Source organism: Vitis vinifera, chromosome 18, assembly GCF_030704535.1.
Source record: "Vitis vinifera cultivar Pinot Noir 40024 chromosome 18, ASM3070453v1".
Lineage (NCBI taxonomy): Eukaryota > Viridiplantae > Streptophyta > Magnoliopsida > Vitales > Vitaceae > Vitis > Vitis vinifera.
Window position 1 is genome coordinate 25,539,654 of NC_081822.1, and position 16,750 is coordinate 25,556,403.

Genomic DNA, 16,750 nt, shown 5'->3' on the forward strand with positions numbered 1-16,750 from the left:
ACCAACCAAGGTACCTCAACTCAGATCTTTTCTTGGTTTAGTTAATTACTGCCAGCGATTCATCAAAGGTTATTCAGCAAGGGCCGCTCCACTCACTAATTTTCTTAAAAAGAATAAGGCATGGGAATGGGACGAAAGGTGCCAACAAGCCTTTGAGGATCTAAAGAAGACTGTGACTGAGGAGTCGGTGTTAGCACTACCTGACCACACCAAGGGTTTTGAGGTACACATAGATGCCTCAGGCTTCGCTATAGGAGGAGTCCTTATGCAAGATAGGCATCCGATCGCCTTCGAGAGTCGTAAGCTAAATGACATAGAGAGGCGTTACACGGTGCAACAGAAGGAAATGATCGCCATCATCCATTGCTTGCGCACCTAGAGGCACTATCTTCTAGGGTCTCACTTCATAATGAAGACCGATAACGTTGCCACTAGCTACTTCCAAACACAGAAGAAGCTAAGTCTCAAGCAAGTTAGGTGGCAAGACTTCCTGGCCGAGTTCAACTATATGCTAGAGTATAAGCCAGAAAGTGCTAATCATGTGGCTGATGCCCTAAGCCGTAAAGCGGAGCTAACATCCATGATGAGCCAGCCCTAAGGAGACATAATGGATCTTCTAAGGGAAGAACTGCAACATGATCCAATGGCTAAGAGCCTCATCGCCTTGGCCCATGAAGGGAAGACTAAGCGGTTTTGGGTGGAGGACGACCTACTCTATACTAAGGGGAGACGACTCTACGTGCCTAAATGGGAGAACATAAGGCGCAATATGATTAAGGAGTGCCATGACACCAAGTGGGTTGGGCAACGACGCACGAGGGCACTACTTGAGTCAGCTTACTACTGGCCTCAAATACGGGATGAGGTTGAGGCCTATGTGAGGACTTGTCTTGTGTGCTAACAAGACAAAGTGGAGCAACGACAACCTAGAGGCCTATTGGAACCACTACCTATAGCAGAGCGCCCATGGGACAGCGTCACCATGGACTTCATTATCGAGCTACCTAAGTCGGAGAACAACGGCTCTATCATAGTATTAGTGGACAGGTTCTCTAAGTATGCAACTTTCATAGCAGCCTTGACTGATTGCATTGCGGAGGAGACGACAAGGCTATTCTTAAAGCATGTAGTCAAGTATTAGGGGTTGCCTAAATTTATCATTAGTGATCGTGACCCACGATTCATTGGGAAGTTTTGGACGAAGCTCTTCAAGCTTATGGGTTCAGAGTTTCACTTCTCCACAAGCTTTCATCCACAAACGGATAGGCAAACTGAGAGGGTGAACGTCTTACTGGAGCTATACTAGAGACACTTCGTGAGTACTAACCAGAAGGATTGGGCTAAGTTGCTAGACATAGCCCAGTTTTCGTACAACCTACGAAGAAATGAGATAACCAATAAGAGCCCGTTCGAGCTAGCCACATGACAGCAACCGTTAACTCCTTACACTTTAATGATAGACTATACGGGGAGAAGTTCAACGACTTTCAAATTCGCGAAGGGGTGGCATGAGCAAGCTGACATAACACGCTCATACTTGGACAAGGCCGCTAAGAAAATGAAGAAGTGGGCAGACAAGAAGCGACGTCACACGGAGTACAAGGTTGGAGACATGGTGCTTGTCAAGCTCCTTCCTCAACAATTCAAATCCCTAAGGCCGGTGCATAAGGGCCTTGTGAGGAGGTATGAAGGACTCTTCCCCATACTTGGAAAGGTCGACAAGGTGTCCTATAAAGTTGAGCTACCACCGAGGTTGAAGATTCATCCCGTCTTCCACCTAAGTTACTTGAAACCCTATCACGAAAACAAGGATGATCCAAGCCGAGGGTTGTCTAAGAGGGCACCTACAGCGGTCGTGACCTCCTATGACAAGGAGGTGGAACACATCATTGCAAACCGAGTCATTAGGAGACAAGGTGTGCCTCCTGCTACGGAGTACTTAGTGAAATATAAGGGACTACCAGAGAGCGAGGCTAGTTGGGAGCCAGCAGATGCACTATGGCAGTTCTAGGAGTAGATTGAGCGGTACCGGGCAGAAGACGCGACAAGGACGTCTACGGCTTAGGTGAGGGAGAGTGTCACAAGATACTTCAAATGAGTCTTCACATGGGTTTATATAGAACCCAGGAAGCTTCTGGAGACTCCTACACTTAGCTATTGGTGGGAAGAGTGTGGAAGATTCTAGAAATGCTTAGAGAAGTCCACACACCTCTACATTATGATGGAAGGCATGAGAGAAGTCCAGGGCTTTCTAGAGAATTATAGAGGTCTCTTGTACATAGGCTTGTACATAGAATGGTGTAGGACATTCTAGAACATTCTTGAATTGTAAGGAACCCTCAAATGTTCCAGAGAGTTCCATTGGTGCCTATAAATAAGTAAGGGCCTCATTTGGCAAAGGCACCAAGCAAGTGAGTTCCTAAAGCACTTGTAAAGGCTTCCTTGAGTAATAAGAACTTCCACTCTCTAAGAGTCACCTACTATGCCTTCTCAAGCCTTCGAGTCGTGAGCATCTTAGTCTAGCAACCTAAACGTTGGGAGTAAGGCTAACTTAGCAAGATCAAGTACCTTAACTTGTCTAAGTGTCGCACGAGCTTAGGAAACGACTAAGTCCGTGATATGGAGCTAGCCTAATGTGGCTGAAGGGCATTTCTCCTGCCAACGTCAAAGTAAATTAGAATGGCCAGTACGCAATAGAGCTAGGAATGAGTAGGGGATAGGCATCTTATAGGAGAAAAAAAATAGAACCAGGAATGGTGTACTTATAGTTTCAAATAGTAAATCAGCCTCAGGACATCCCATTACAAAAAATTTTATTATCTAATGATTAAGAAATGAGTACCATTTTTTTAGACATTAGTTTCATCACTATATTTAATAGATTAGTGACTCCATTGTGAAATGACAAGGGTTTTATGAGCGCTGATTTGTTTGCTTTTTGGGGTTTCTTAGGTGCTTTCTTCGTCAGTTTAGGTCTGTTTCTGGAAACAAGTGTTAAGGTCTCTGTTTCTGGTTTTAGGAATTGCCAGGGAAATGAGGTAAGTGAAAATGGAAAGAAAAATGAGAGGGGAAACACATGGTAGAAGTCTGAACCAAATAAATCCTTATTTCCTTCATCGTCCCTGATGTACCTGGCCTTCTATAGCATTGGTCTTCTTCATTACCTTTGTCCTCCTTTATATTTTGCATCCCATGTTTTTTCATTACGACATGCATGATATTAAAGAAATCGATATTTCTTTTTTCTAGTTTTTTTTTTAAGATCTCAACATAGCCTAATTACATGAAGTATATGTATCTACCAATTCTATTTAATTAATTCTTGTGTTGTGTGTTTGATTTAAACTATGGGTTTTAATACAATCACATAGGAAGGTTGACCATGACAAAGGGCTTATAGGGTAGTCCAAGCTTGATGAGATGTGTTAAATCTAATGACATGAACATGGATTCCTCAGAAAAATAGAAGTAGCCAACTAAGGAGATTTACTATCGACTAAAATCATTTGTTTCATGTAGTCTCTCCGTGGTTGTATGTTTTGATTAGCTTTTAATTACCCATGTGATTGTTTAGTTTTAGACCTATAATAGGCTTTAAAATAATGGTTTTTGGGCTTATTTTGAACCATGGATGATGACTTTCTCTCATTCCATGCTTTTATGGGAGTCTTGTTCCATGTTGCCTAAGTTCAACATTTGTTAATAAAATCTATTGCTGCATTGGAATAATGAACATGACACAAAGGTCTAGATAGAGAAAGATGCTATCCTCATAAAAGCTAATCCACAATGGTATTCTCATATTTAAACCATCCAACTGCATCACTAGGTTATATTTAGCTACAATATTTACCTCTAAAAGCTACCAATTTTCAATCCACGCTTTAAATTACCAAACCCTAGAATTCTAAGGCTTATTTTTAACTGGTGACAATTTCTTTTTAGCAAGAAAATGAACTTGGAACCTTTTCATCTCCATCATAATCCTTTTGACACAAGTTCGGTCCCTAGGAACCTTCCTCATTTAATCTTCCCATACCAGGGTTTAGTTAGCCAAGTGATATCTAAACTCCTTGCCACACCCACCCTCACCCCCATCTTCCTAGAATTTCAAACAATGTCTCCTACAACCAATTTTTGCATATGAATGAAGAATGGAAGGTCTTTTATTTATTTATTTTTATTTTTTTCTCAATTAACCAAAGCATAGGTATTCCTTACCTTTGCTTTCTTCCTTCTTGGTTTTATTAGATGCACTCCAATATAGGTATATTCATTTTCAAATTAATTATTATCTTATTTTTATTTTAAAATAAATAAGGAACCCCTTCTTCTTAAATCATCACATAATTTTCTTTTGGTGCTAAAAATTTCAGAATAAAATGTAGTTAGGCCTACAATGTAATATATAACCTCCCTTATGACATGCTACAAGTGAGAAGACCCTACAAAGCCCTTAGTCCTGATATTTTTATTCTGTGCATGAAGCATGGGGAATCGGCAGATCACCTTTTCCTTCATTGTTCCTTGACGATTGGGTTGTGGCACAGATTATTTCAGTTAGCTAAGACAGATTGGGTCCCCTCGAGGAGCATCTTTGACATGATGTCCATCAAATTTAATGGTTTTGATTCATATAAGAGGGGGATAGTTTTGTGGTAAGCTGCGAGCATCGCTCTAATTCGGGTTGTGTGGTGGGAAAGAAACGCGAGGATTTTTTAGGATAAAGCAAGGAATTTAGAGTGTCTTTGGGACTCTATTGTTTTCCTTGCTTCTCTTTGGGCTTTCTGTTCCAAGGTTTTTAAGGAAACTCCCTTTAATGTGTTACAAGTTGATTGGTTAGCGATGTGTACTCCATAAGGAATGGTCCGTTATAAAGAGTTCGTTTGTTTTACAGTGTAATTTCTTGTAATTTAGTTTTCTTTGGTGGGAGGATTTCTCATCCTTTTGATTATATTTCTTTTTATCTATCAATATATCTTTGTGTCGTTTCCAATCCAAAAAATATATAACCTCCCTTATCCACTAATTTACAACTAGTATAAACATAGCCCTTTCCAGCTTCTTCTACCTTAGCATCTATCTCATCAGCAATGGAATTCGAATTTGTTGACGCTTCTTTTGGTTTGGACCTTAAGTCTAACCCTCCTAGGAACAACCTTGTTGACTTTTCTACTGTAAGTAGTTATTCTTATGAATATAACCCAAATATATATATATACACACCCAGATTTTTATTTTTATTTTATTTTTAATTTTCAAGTGTTTGGAGCTTAAAACTTAGATGGGTGTATATTCTATGTTGTTTCTATAGAAAAGAGGAGATTGTGTGGATGTGGAAAAGAAACCTTCTTTAGAATTGAAAAATGTGAGCTTTCTTTCTATCACTCAAATTATCACTACATTTGTGAGATTAGTTGTTTTGCACAATCACTTGAAAGAATTGATGAGAAAGCACTCTGATTATCCACTCTCTAAATCAAGGAAGAGGAAGATTGAGAGTGATGATTATACTGGTTCTCAGAAATGGCATTGAATAGGCAAGTCTTGGATTATCACCTTCTTCTTTTACCCCATAGAGTTTGATATAGTACAAGTGAGTAAGCCTTAATAAACTAGATGTCAAAGAAATCTACCTCGACTATAACAAAGTTTTTCCCTCATCCATGGTATACGACTGGCTCCCATGGACATGTTTAGAACACTGAGGAGCTACCAAATGGGAGCATTAACTGATGTTAGATATTTCTTGATCACGGAGGCATGGACAATTTTGACATTTTGTTAAGTAGGCATTGAAAAGAAAGTTTCCTCAATATATTGAAGTTAAATTGTTGTTTTGGATGTCGTAACTTGAATTCTTTATTTATGCTTTATTAGAAAGATAGTTTCCAATTGTTGTTCTATCATGTATATTTGCCATATTACATTTGATTTTTGTTGATAGAAATTGTTAGATTTTTTTTTTTCTATTCCTTTTTATTTCCTCCACCTTGATAATAATGGGAATAGAAATTAGGTTTACTACATTATTGTAGGCTGTCTCTAGGGAGAATTTTTCATTATCTTGGAATATTATGTTTGATAAAAACTTAAGGTAGAGAGTTTGGTTCCTTAAAGTTGATAATGAGGAATATTTTAAATTTTTGATGTGCAGGTCTTGGATGAAATTCACTGCCAACTTGTCTCATTGCATTGTCTATGGTATCACTCCCTGCCTTAGAGTCAATTTACTTCAAAAGGCATGTTCAAATTTAGTTATGTCCTCTGTTTTTTAGTGTTGTCAATTTACATTAGTCGATAACTGGGCAATAAGATCATGGCATTAAATCAGGAGGTAGCATCCATGAAGTTGAACAATTTTAAACTGGTTATCGGTTTAATTTTTGGCTTCATTTGTGGCTATCCCCATTGCAGAATTTCTTAATATGGATTCTGAGAGCACTAAATTCTGGAGGCATCAGACTTTAATGGTTAGCTTAGCGAATAGATGTTGCAATTAGTATTTGTCCCAACCAGTTGGGTTATAGTTAGTATAGGCCTAGTCATTTCCTTAAAAATGACCAATTGATTTGAAATTTGTGTACTGAAATAAACATTTCCTTCTTTTTTTTTTTTTTTTTGGTAGTGGTGCTGATGATGTTGCTTAACTGGTCATCCATTCAAGGTGCTCAGTGATGGGATAAATACAAATAATGCATAACCAGGTTTTATCCCCTTTTATGAGAACCTAATAGGAATCAATCAAATAAAGTAGCAAGAAGGCACCCAATCAACAAGTATATGAACACCAATAATTTTAGCGTGGAAAACCTTCTCCAATATGAGAAGTAAAAACCATGGGACCCTTAAGTCACTTAAAAACTCCACTAATATAATTAATGGGTTACAAAATTCTCTCTAGATAAAACTAGAAGCATACATCAACCATATCTCAAGACAAATTGATCTTGGCAATTTCAACAACTTTGCATAAAAACAATGAAGAGATCTCACCAAACACACCACTGTTCTCATACTAAAATATAACTTTTTAGAACTCCAAACCCAATCTCCACCGTTCAGAATAAATATCAATGAGTTCTGAACGTGCTCTCCAAAAATCGGCTCAATCGAACCACGGATTAACCTCGATCGGAGTTCATGATCAAAACTGTCCGAATAGAAAACACATCAAAATGGAGGCTCTGTTCTCGGACTGAAAGACGACCGTCCAGATCTCTAAATCTGATCTCCACCGTTCAGAATGAAGATCAATGAGTCACGAACCTCTCCTCCAAATTTCAGGTCGATCGGCCCACAGAAAAAGCGGGATCAGACCTTTGATGAAATCAGGGCAGTGAAGAAAAAACTGAATTTTTCTCTTTAACTTCAAAAATGGTGGTTCTCCCATTTCTCTCTCTTTTCTCCTACCTCCGGTGGCTACGAAAAATTGGAAGAAGAAGAAAAAAAAATGATTCTTTTTCTAGCCCTTTTATATAAAAGCCCAAGAGGCCTTAAATTTTGGGCTCTTAATTTTGGCCTTCCACATAAGGAAAAACCCAACAAATCTCTCCTTTTTCGATTATGTGGAGGGACTCGCTATCCCAGTAATTGAACAACAAACTTCAAGCTTCTCCCTTGGTAAGGGCTTCGTTAAAATATCTGAGTCATTGTGATTGGTATGTATATTCTCAAGTTCAAACAAATTATCATTGAGAGCATCTCTCATCCAATGATACCTCACATCAATATGCTTTGATCTTGCATGAAAAGTAGAATTCTTACTAAGGTGAATGGCGCTCTGGTTATTACAGTATACCACATAGCGCTGCTGCTTAAACCCGAGCTCATGTATGAAACGCTTCATCCACAACAACTCTTTACATGTTTCTACTGCTACAATGTACTCTGCCTCTGTTGTAAAAAGTGCAACACATTTGTAGTCTTGATTGCCAAGACACAGCACCTCCTAAGAATGTCATCAAATAGCCTAAAATAGACCTTTTATTATCTACATCCCCTGCCATATCTGAATCAGTGTGGCCAACAAGTACCGGTTTCCCACTTCCAAAAGTGAGTTTCAACTTGGAAGTGCATCGCAAATATCTCATAATCCACTTGACTGCCTCCCAATGTATTCTTCCTGGATTAGATAGAAAGCAGCTAACAACACCAACTGCATAAGCTATGTTTGGTCTAGTACATACCATGACATACATCAAACTTCCTACTGTTGAGGCATACAGAACTCTTCTCATGTCTTCCTTCTCCTTATCTATAGAAGGGCTATGTCTGCTGCTTAACTTAAAGTGACTAGCTAGAGGAGAACTAACCTCTTTAGCTTTGCTCATGTTAAATCTTTCAAACACCTTTTCAATATATTACTCCTGTGACATATACAGCTTCTTGGATGCTTTATCTCGCTCAATTCTAATACTAAGAATTTTCTTTACTGGCCCCAAATCCTTCATGGAAAAGGATTTACTTAGCTGCTTCTTTAGCTTATCAATTCTTGAAACATTTCTACCAACAATCAAGATATCATCAACATAGAGCAACAATATAACAAAATCATCATTAGAGAATTTCTGCACAAATACACAATGGTCAGAAGTAGTTTTTCTGTAGCCTTGCTCCCTCATAACTGATTCAAACTTCTTATACCACTACCTCGGTGCCTACTTTAATCCATAACGATTTTTCTTCAACTTACACACATAATCCTCTTTTCCTTTTATTATGAAACCCTCTAGCTGTTCCATATAAATTTCTTTGTTTAAATCACCATGGAGAAACGCAATCTTAACATCCATCTGCTCAATCTCCAAATCAAGACTAGCTACCAAGCCCAAAACTACACGAATAGACGACATCTTAACAACAGAAGAAAAAATCTCATCAAAATCAATACCTTTCTTTTGACTGTACCCTTTGACAACCAATCTAGCTTTGTAACGTGGTTGTGAAGCATGTTCTTCTTGCTTCACTCTATAGACCCACCTGTTCTTCAAAGCTCTTTTTCCCTTTGGCAACTCGACAAGCTCATAAGAATGATTCTCATGCAATGACTTCATCTCATCTTGCATAGCATCAACCCACTTTATCTTATTCTCATCTCCCATGGCTTCCTTATAACTTTCAGGTTCTCCCCCGTCAGTTAGTAATACATAATCATCAACAGAATACCGTGTGGAATGATGTCGGTCTCTAGTAGACCTCCTGAGTGGAATATCTAATGGAGCCTCTGCTACTAGTGACTGCTCATGAACATCATCATCCATCTCAACTTGTGTGGGATTTTCAACATTACCAATGTCAAGTTGGTCATCATGTGCTTCATCTTCAACCTGTGTAGGAAGATGTGTCAAAGGAAATGGATCAAAGTCAATCAGATTATCACTATACTGAAAACTCTGTTACATCAATCTTCTCAATGTCTTGTATGGTATGATCTTCCATAAACATAGCATCTCGGCTTCCTACAAGCTTTTTCTGCATCGGATCATAAAACCTGTAACCAAGCTCATCCTGACCATAGCCAATGAATACACAAGGTCTTGTTTTAGCATCAAGCTTAGACCTCTCATCTTTTGGAATGTGCACAAAAGTCTTGCATCCAAAGACACGCAAGTAATCATAAGAGATTTCATTATTTGACCAAATTCTATCCAGAACATCAATTTCTAAAGGAACACATGGCGTAAGATTGAGAACATGTACAACAGTATTCAAAGCCTCACCCTAAAAGGATCTTGGCAACTATGATTATGAAAGTAAACATCTCACCCTTTCAACCAGTGTCCTATTCATTCTTTCAGCCAACCCATTCAACTGAGGAGTCTTAGGAGGTGTCTTTTGATGTCGACTACCATGTTGTCTACAATACTCATCAAAAGGACCAAAATACTCACCCCATTATCGGTTCAGATGCATTTCAATTTTTCACCAAATTGTCTCTCAACAAAAGCATGAAACTGCTTAAACACTTCTAACACTTGGTCTTTTGTTTTCAAGGTATACACCCAAATCTTTCTTGAATGATCATCTATAAAAGTCACAAAATATAGAGATCCACCAATTTTTTTTGTTTTCATAAGACCACACACATTAGAATACACTAAATCAACCATACCCGGCTTCCTTATATGGCAGTGTGTTTTGAATGCAACTCTAGTCTGCTTTCTTGCTAAGTAATGAGCACACCTTTTCAAAGATCCCTTCTTCATACCAGAAAGAAGATTCTTCTTAGCCAAAATCATCAAGCCTTTCTCACTCATGTGACTGAGTCTGTTGTGCCAAAGCTCAATTGTGATATCATCATCCACTACATTGATACTGGAATCAATTACCCTTGCCTGCATCAAATACAATGAGGAACGCTTCTTTCCTTTTGCTACCACCATAGAACCTCTAGTGAGCTTCCACTGACTATCACGAAAGATGTTGCAAAACCCTTCATCATCAAGCTTACTTGTGGAGATTAAATTCATGCAAATATTTGGAATGTGTTTGACATTCTTCAAAATCAACATAGTACCATTACTAGTCTCCAAACACACATCTCTCATACCAATGGCTTTAGCTGAGCCATCATTACCCATCATAACACTTCCAAAGTCACTAGATGTGTAGGATGTAAAGAAATCTTTCTGAGGTGTAGCATGAATTGAGGCACTACTATCAATCACCCAACTGGTCTCCTGGCAAGCAAAATTAACAACATCACTATCATAAACAATAAGGAAATTTGAAGTGGTAGTGGCAACTCGATCATCTTCACCATCATTGTCATTCTTCTTGTCCTTCACTTTCCCTTGTTTCATATATCTCTTCAATTGGCTACAATACTTTCTTATATGCCCTTTCAAATGGCAATAATGACACTCAACATTGGCAAACTTGTTAGTCTTGCTTTTGCTTCTGTCTCTGTTCTTCGGACCTCTACTCTTACTCCTCCCCATCTTTTCAGTAACTAGGACATCTGACTGTGAAGAAGAACCATGTGACTTTCTTCTCATTTCTTCATTCAGAACACAACTCTTAACCAAATTCATATTCATAGTACCATCTGGGGTTGAGTTAGACAAAGAAGTTCTAAACGTCTCCCAGGAGTCCGGTAATGTACCAAGAAGCCACAACCCTTGCACCTCTTCCTCAAACTTGATATCCATTCCAGCCAACTGATTAATAATACCTTGGAATGTATTCAAGTGATCTGTCATAGGAGTTTCATCTTGATACTTCAAGCTAATCATCTTCTTGATCAGAAACAATTTATTGTTACCAGTCTTTCGAGCATATAACTGTTCGAGCTTGTTCCATAGACTCTATGAATTTTTCTCTTCACTAACATGATTAAAAACATTATCATCTACCCACTGTCTAATATAACCACAAACCTGTCGATGAAGTAAATTTCATTATGCATCAGTTTTATTTTCTGGCTTTTCAAAAGCAAACACAGGCAAATAATAATCCTTCACATACAATAAGTCTTCCATCTTTCCTTTCCAAACATGATAATTGGAGCTATTCAGAGTAATCATTCTACTTGTATTGCTTTCCATTGTTCTACACAAGACACAGATTTTCTTGAACCAATGCTCTGATGCTACTTAGAAGTGGTGGACATGACTATAAGGGTCTTTCGTATGTTTCCTCTGTCTCTTTTGTGGTCCTCAACTTGTTTAATCTCCGATACATCAGCATTGATATCGCTAATGAAACTGACTGGGTTCAGGTTGGTATCACTCTAGGCAAACTTTACTATGGAATAGCAGAGAAGATCAACGTCTATGGATTCCTTACTGGATTGTGTCCTACTCTCGACACTGGTGGCCACTTCACCGGAGGCGAATAAGGGACCATGATGAGAAAATACGGCCTTTCTGTAGATAATATTGTGGATGCACAACTGGTAGATGTTAATGGTAAAAGTATTGACAGAGAATCCATGGGAGAAAATCTATTTTGGGCCATTGGAGGAGGAGATGTTGCTAGCTTCGGAGTTGTTCTTTCCTAGAAAATCAACCTGGTTCGGGTTCCAGAAATTGTCACTGTATTCAAAGTATGGAGGCCATGGATAAGGAAAGTGAAGATTTTTTGGAAAGGTGGATGATTCACTGGGGGAAGATGAGAGAAGAGGAGAAATTTTGAAAAAAAAAATTGGAATAGTCCAAGTTGGTAAGAAATGGGGGCAGTTTTAGGGACATATTTCCTCAAAGCATTCAGCATGTGCCTTTGAGAAATTCTCCATAGGTAGCTGCATCTCGGGAAGAAAGGGCCACCATAGTCCACGCTTCAAAGACACCACAATTCATAGGGTCTACCTTTGAAGGGGCACACACATAATGGGCGCATGCCTTAAGGACAAAAGCCGCATGATTTGGCAAGGGAATAATCGTCTAGTCTCTATTGAGATGCTACCACTTTGTGAAAGTCCACCACTGAGAGTTTGAAGGAGGGTGGGAGAGCAGCATGCACAACCCGCATTGGAAGAGTTCATGTCCAACCCACTTCCTAGAAGATGCAGTTTGCATCTCACGAACAGTCCCCAATACCTCCACAAATAGCCACATCATTGTTGAATCAAGGGGGAGAGGACTACATGCCATTCAATGGAGGAATAGCCACCTTTCTCCATGCTACACAGCCACGGATAGTCCACCTAGAACACCACTCATCCAGTCTTCATCCGCACAGCTGCCATTTTGAGAAAGACACAATCCACGCCATTGTTCGGAAAGGTAAGTTGGAATTTCATTCTATTTAAATCTTGATTTATTACATAAAGAAAAATTGTTGATTGCAATTGGGTTTAGGCTTTGATTTGTGTTGTCAGATTGATAGGGTTTGAATATTTAGTTCCAGTTTCGGATTCATTAGATTAGAATAGAAAGGTTTGAGTTTAATTTAGTTATGATTTTTATCCATTATGTTGATTAGAAAAGGTTTTTTTTTTTTCATTAAATTGACATTCTGAGTTGAGTCAAATTTTATTTTATTTTTTCAAAAATGAATTTTTCCATCATAAGTTCGGCTCCTTGATCCTAAATGAAAGGTAGCCAAAAAAGGGGATCCAATTTAGATTTTCTCTTATTTTCAAAACCCTCTAAAGTTAAAGATCAAAAATCTCTATTTTGCGTCTATTGATTGGGATTTAAAAAATCATTGGGTCTTTCTTTTACTTCCCTTAAATCCATTTTCAAAAGCATTTAAATCACCCATAAAAGGTTTTAGAAAACATTCATTCTAGCTTTAGGCAAAGAATACACTTTCTATTAAAATTAGGCAGCCCATTTCATTTAAGTTGCATTTCCCTTTTGTTGGTTTTTCAAAAATTTGGTTTTTATTCACATAGGTTTGGACTTGTGCTCCCAAACTAATGAGGATACACAAGTAAAATTTACGGAAATTGAATGGGGACTTGATGGAACTCCTACATAAAAAAAATTTCAAAACTCTTCTTTGCTACTAGTTTTCATTCAATCACTGTTCCTTTAGATTTAAAATTCGTTTTAGCAACTTAGAATGTTTTAAAAATTTTCTGAAACTTGTATGATTTTCCTCACTTCTTGAACTTGAATTTAAAATTTCATTTGAGTTAGAAAGCAATCCTAGAACAGAAAATATAAACGAGTCTTTAGGGGGGCTCCGTTTTCACCCAGTTCCGTACATCCGAGACCTTTTTGAAAAAATAAAATACCAGACGCCTTTTTAAATTTGATTCAATACTTTTCCTTAATTCTAGGCTTCTTGAAATTGATATTAGATACATAAACTATTAAAAATATGCTTCTTTGAGGGAGATATGATTTTTCAAAGTCATACCTACTGCACATGCTGAATTCTGGATATTTGATTAACTTGAGTGTTTTAAAAATATTTTTGAGTACTATCCGACCCTGGATTCATTTTTATGTGATATAGACACTTTGAACTATGTGTGTGATTTTTTCTATGATTTATGTGGTCATTTATTATTTTTTAAAAATTTGTTTATGCATGTCAGTTTTTCTTATCTAATCTGGACTTTGTAGAACCTTTAGATGTCTTTGCTGCAATCTATCCTTTGAATGAGAGTTTGGCCTTTGGTATGTTGATCTAGATGTGTAGGAGTTGTTTCCTGAATTTTTTTCGTAATTAAATTCCACTCTAAGCCATTCTTTAGAAATTGTTTTTTTAATGCTCCATTTTCTAATTGCATGTTGATGATCTTGTACATTGCTTGAATTGGTTATTTATTTTTGGAGTCATTTGACTTATCTTGGCTCAATTTTGGCTTTGGTACTGTTTAGTAAACATAATGAATATGTTGTATAATTCATACTTGTCCTAATCACTCTAGTATTTTTGGAGGAATCATATAAATTATGCATGCTCTCTAGGTACGCTCTCTATCACTTACTTTTCGAAATTTTATGAACATGCATGTTGTTGTGAATTTCATTTATGCTTGATGTGATCTTTAGGTGCTTAGATGTATGCTTGATTTGATAGGCTAAAACACATGTTGTGTGCTATATTTCCAAACTAACCATTGATGTCTTGTGATAGCTCTTAAGAAGCAGCCCAGGTATGCACCCTAAATCTTTTTTGTGATTATGATTGGCTTTCTTGTTTGACATGTTATTTTTTTTAAATCACCTTGTCTACCTAGGTATCCATGATCAACCAAATTAATTGTCATGTTTCCCTCAACTTAGTTAGTAGAGACCTTTTTAGGGCTTAGAGGGGTGCTACCTTTTACAGATACCTTCCCAATAGGTAACCTGATTCCCAAACCTAGATTCGAGTTTTTCAAAGACACGTTTTGAGTCACTTTTTTAGGGTTTTCTTTCTTGTTTTATTTTCCCTTTAAAATAAAAATAAAATAAGTGGCGACTCCGACTTATCCAAAACCAATTTTTCACAAATAAAAGCGAGTCTCGCCGATCGAGTGGGGGCACACGTGAAAAATGCGGGTCCACACTTATCATTTTGTTGTTTTATTTTTTAACAACATACACCACACAAGTGACCTATCCACTATATGAGAGGAGTGAGTTGAAAACCTTGATAATATAATTCATAAGGTGACTCAATCTCACTTCAAAAGTGTTATTGGTATCATAGATCAACGTAAGAATATGATCATTATTTTAGTACTTATATTAATTTTGTTTTATGTATCCAAAATTGTTTTTTAAAATAATTATTTCCGCATAAAGTTTATAAAAGTTTGGTTAACAATGATGATTTTTATTTAAGATATAAAACAAATAATGATATATGTATATATATTTCTATGTTTACAAATGTTAACAATTTTATATCTCAATTTGTTTTTTTTAATAAAGAAAGACTCATTGATAAAATTATTATGAAATTTTTATATTTTTAATAATATATTAAATAGAATATGAAAAATAAAATAATTAAAATTAATTTAATTTAAGTTAAAATTTAAGAGGGAGGAATAAACTATATATGAAATTGCCCAATTGGTTTGGAAGTTTGCTTTCATATGGGATTTTGGGTTGTATCCCTCAAAAGGGAAATGAGCCATGGCAACAATATCAAAATTGGTGAGAGGAATACCAAAAAATAGAAATTTTAATTTAAGGTTTTGACCGGTCAAAGGGGAAAATAGATAAAAAAAAAAAAAAAGAAAGTTAAATTAAATATGCCTATGAGAGACTTCAATCTACCAATATTTATTGGAGAGTTTTGAATTTGACGATAGTAGTGAAGGAGGCATAATTACAACACCTCTTTAATATTATTATCCTAATGGTGGTAGAAAGACGAATATTAAGAAAAAAAAACTTTTTTTTCAATAATTATCAATTTCATCTAATCTTTGTAGGTCCTGATTCATAAATTTTATTTGTATTATTTATTTTTAAATAATTCGATAATAAAGAAGAAACTTTATAGATAGTAAATATGAATAAGAGATTTTTCTTTTCATTTGTTTTATAACATATGCACTTATTTTCAATTTAATTTATTGGAAGGCAGAGATGTGGAAACAACAAGGTTGGACTATTCTCATTTTCAAATTTTATTTTTTTTCAACATTTTTTATGATGAGAATTGTGGTATTAGTATCTCCATCTTACCACATAAGAAATTGATTAAGCTATCGCCTTATTTATATTTATATTCAAATAATTTATGATAAAATGATATTAATAATATGATTAAGAGTTTGCAACACCAACAAAAAAATAATGATACCATGGAAAACTCTCTTACTAAAAAGCAATGAAACCTATCTATGATATAACTCAAAACAAAGAATAATTTTTCACCAAGCCCCATAAAAAAATGTATAAAGGAAAAAACTAAGAAAGGGGTCATCTATATTGGTCAACAAAGGACTTTTTTTTTTTTTTTTTTGTGAAGTATTATTTTTTGCATACTTAAGATTTTGGAATTTTCCAAGATAACAAAAATTCAACTCAACTCTCACTTTTTCATTTTAGTGAAGAAAGGGCTTAAACATTATCTCCAACATTTTATGTGACAATGGTAGATTATCAATTGTTCAACGTAATGGGTTCAAATGAACTCATCTACCGTTGGACGATGAAAAGGAATAAAGAGAAAAAAATAAAGTTTGGTATGCAAATGCTAAGAAGCAAATGTGCTTTTGAATTTTTGTGGTGGATGTGTCTTTTCTTATATTCTTTTAAAAGCCACCCATATGCTCACCCATAACTTTTTTACCATTGTGAACAAAATGCAAATGTTATGAAACAATGTCGCTTTTGAATTTTATGGT